The following is a 4,070-nucleotide window of genomic DNA, read 5'->3' as shown; positions in this document are numbered from 1 at the left end:
GAAATAAACGCTGGCACAAGCACAACTTCCTCGTTTAATTAAACTGGTGAAGAAAAGTCAATATCATCAATATTTGCATACTATTTTGGAATGATGCGTATTGAAGAACAATGAACAGTTTTTGTCTAGCTTTCTGGCACCTCATTTCTATCTGCAGCACATTTCATTTTCACAAACCAACAATATAATAGTACTACTATATATGCTCTCCTTTGATATATGGTCACATCCTAATTATGCTGTGATGTGTTCATTATGTCTGTTTATGTGAGCGGATGCATTCGTTTACAGAACCAAAGCTTTTTTCTGTGCAGCCGTATGCTGTGCATTGGCACACGGGACACTGAGTGAGTTAAATTCCTGCTGGAGGTGGTGGCATTTATCTGTCAGCATGACCACACAGCTTGCTCTAGTATTCCACGCAGCTCGGGGGATTGATTCGCCTCAGTCCTGCTCTGCTTTGGCAGCATTGATTGGGACAAACAAATCCATTTTTATGCATTACTCAAAAGTTGATTCAGGTGCATCATTTACATTCAAAAGGCAGCCTGCCACATGGTCATATCTTCCAACTTATATAATCACTTTGTTTTTTGTTAAGTTGTCAACCACTTCAATGTGCCATATTGCTGCTGGCATTCAGAAATGTGGAGGATAATACCACAGCTTGTTTACTCTTTTAAGGGCTATGTGGTAAATATCTTTTATGACCTTAATAAGGACAGTAAGTTTGACACTAATTGTTCTTATGTAACCTGCTGTTCTACATACTCTTTACTTGAGATGCTGCCCAAAATAGCTTCATGAACTCAAGTTACTCTGAGAAGGAAGACGAGAGTTTTCCCAAGCAGTGCATCTAAAATGATGGTCGGTCATTCAGGCAACACCACAGTTAAGCAGAATAGCAGACATACTATCCAAAGTGTGGACAGGAAAATACTGCCACTAAACAGAGGTTCATGTTTTCACAAAAAGCGAAGGCAAGGTGAAGCCTCAATCTCCAGCACACAAGGTAGTCTAGTATCACAGTTTTGCCCGACTGAAGAGAAACACACACAAAACAATAGTCAGAGGTGGAAAGTAACAAAATACATTTACTCACGTTACTGTATTGAGTAGTTTTGTTGTGTATTTTGTATTGTGGCGAGTGGGACTCTTTGGTGTGGAGCGCCTTTTTGGCCCGCTCAACACCCAGACCCAAGGAAGACACCGGCAACGCCACCCGGGGAATTTCACCCCGAGAATAGGATTTGACTAGTAAAATAGTTAAACCACCAAAATACAGAAAGCACACAGATTCAATTTATGCATGAAGCCAGAGACGTAGTTCCGTCAAAAACAATGATTTTATTAATACAATTACTAAAACATCAAATATAAAATACTATTTAAAATACCAGACACACTAAATGTGGGAAATACAGTAAGTGCTGAGGCCTTACCGGTGGAGGGACAGGGTCAAAGGGTGTGGGGTCTCAGGGAAGGATCACCCCAGTCACACGTGACCACACACACACACACACACACACACACACACACACACACACACACACACACACACACACACACACACACACACACACACACACACACACACACACACACACAGGTGAAAAACTCAAAATAAACCAAGGGGAAAACACAGCACACAGGAATGAGACACCACCACCAGGGACACCGACACCACGACCTTCGGCACTCAGCACCTATGGGAGAAGAACATTCAGTTATTGGGGGGAGGGAAAATGAATCAAACCAAAAATAAATGACAAACAACTTCAATCTAAGGCAAATCTAGGCCGCAACGCTGTCTAAATAGCTGCCTAGAGCCTAACAAATAATCAAAATTAACAGATAAATCATAAAGTTTCAACAGAAATGAGTCTTTTATCAGAACTTAAACAAAAAGAAATATTAATTAACCAAAAATCACTTAATCATAATTTAACAAATAAACCCATAAACATAAACCCCAATCTCCATACACATTAGTAAGCACGGGCAAGCCAAAGAAAGGCAAAGCTATTGTCCGTGTCACGATCACTCAAATACAGCCCTGTCGGACACTTTGGGCAACAGATCCTGGCGCTGAAAGGTGCGTAGAGGTGTTCAAAGCCTGGAGTGAGCTTGTGTGGTTACAACCCGTTGACAGTGGTTGAAACAAAAGTCAGTTGAGACAAACAGCAGTGTGGCAGGGAAGGGAGGGGCTAGTGCAGATACCAGGGCAAGCAAAGCAATTTTACAACCCTGGCGTGCACAAACAAACCGAATTCAGTAACTGTTTAGGATTAAAGAAAATACACGCGATGCCACTGGTATACATACATACCCATCAGGGGGCTTCGCACCAATACACCGTGCTGATAGTACAGCTACACAGAGCCTACAATAAAACGGCCGATTACTTACGAAAACACTCATTCATTAAAATATTCAAAGAGGAGAAAGATTTGTCCAACCTACCAGCAGCAACACTCAACCCGTTTCCGTTACAGGAAGGATCGGGTTTGTAACAGGGAGAAACTGCAAAAGACAATACACGCTGTAATGCCCATCTTAACACAAACGAGGCCTTTAGGTAACAAACAAATAAGCACGCTGCATTACCTGTTGCACAACCGTGACTGCACCATGCAAAAGGACCCAATGCAGAAATGTGCTTTCAGCAACAAAGAGTAAAAGAGTGTCAAGAGGTCAAACCCCTTGCCTATATAGCATGCAGTTACTTCCTGATTGGTCCAGAGAGAGTGAGTGTGATTGAAATCACCTGCGACCAATCAACCTGCTACAGTATTTTTCAAGTAGTTTTTAAAATCGGTATTTTAAAATGTACTTGATTACATGAAGGATTGTATGTCGCTACATTACAAATCCCAGCTGTTACTGAGTAGAAAATAAAAAAAACAAAAAGGAAGAAAAGAAATCGAGCCCGGAATGACTACACCAGACCATAGATTGTAATGCACCCTGAATGCACTAGCATTCTTTATTTTGCGCGAACGTATGCAGCTTCTTCTTCTTTGGTTGCAAGTCGCAATTAAAAAGAAGTAGAAGAAGAACTGCAAAGTGTCGCACCAGTCGCACCGTCGGACGGTCGGACCTGGAACCGAGCGGGAGATGTTAGCATGGACGTAAACGAGCTGTTATCCCTCAAAAATTACTTGACTGATGCAGAGTGCACACCGATATCTGAAGCTTTGCTAGTTAAGCTGCAAAAGCAACAAGGCATCCAGGGATGCAGCAGTCAAGACCAGCTTTGTGATATCCCACAAAATTGCCAAAAACAGTAACGGTACGGATCCAATTTTGCGACACGACTGACGCGTGGTGTTGCGACGCCTCCCCTCATTTGTACGTTGATGGACGTTCCTCAATTTACAGCATTTTTGCAACGTCTAGCAGAAAAAGGATCCCACGTTCTCCCCGTCTCCTCTGTGCTCTACTTCTATTGGATAGTTGCGTCGCGTTCAACGGATTCATTTGCATAAAGTTGGGCATCGGCCAGCTTTTTGACGCGCAACATTTTCTCAAATGTAGCGCCGCCTTCCCGGAATGCTTTGCATGCACGTTGAAGTCGCTTGACGTCACCCATAGGAATATAGTGGAGCGCGGTGCGACAGAAGCGTCGCACGGACAAATGGATCTGTACCAAGCTATTTTCTGAAGGGGAGTTTATGAAAGAGTGTTTGGTGAACTCTGCTGCGCTAATATGCCCAGAGAAAAAAAGAGACGTTTGAGAATGTGTCGCCGGACATAAAATTTATATTGAGCAGAATTGAGTTTAGCCTATTGGTCCGGTCCTCTGCAACAGTCCCTGTTTCTCATGTGGCCCCTTGGGAAAATGAATTGCACACTCCTGCCAGGACAACGTATGTAGGAGACATTAAATAAATTAATAAATTAATTCACATACATCTAATTAGCTCATATGGGCTACTTAGGTGTGTAGAAGCTAGCTGCTAGTCTGGGCTGTAAACATTAGGGTCTGTTTATATTAATATAATTAACAGTCTATGGGTCTAACCCATTTATGGAGTCAAAACACGTTATTTGGCCTTGATTTGCATTAT

Source organism: Perca fluviatilis, chromosome 16 (genome assembly GCF_010015445.1).
Source record: "Perca fluviatilis chromosome 16, GENO_Pfluv_1.0, whole genome shotgun sequence".
NCBI classification, from domain to species: domain Eukaryota; kingdom Metazoa; phylum Chordata; class Actinopteri; order Perciformes; family Percidae; genus Perca; species Perca fluviatilis.
The sequence above is the reverse complement of the archived record's forward strand: the minus strand, read 5'-3'. Positions refer to the sequence as shown.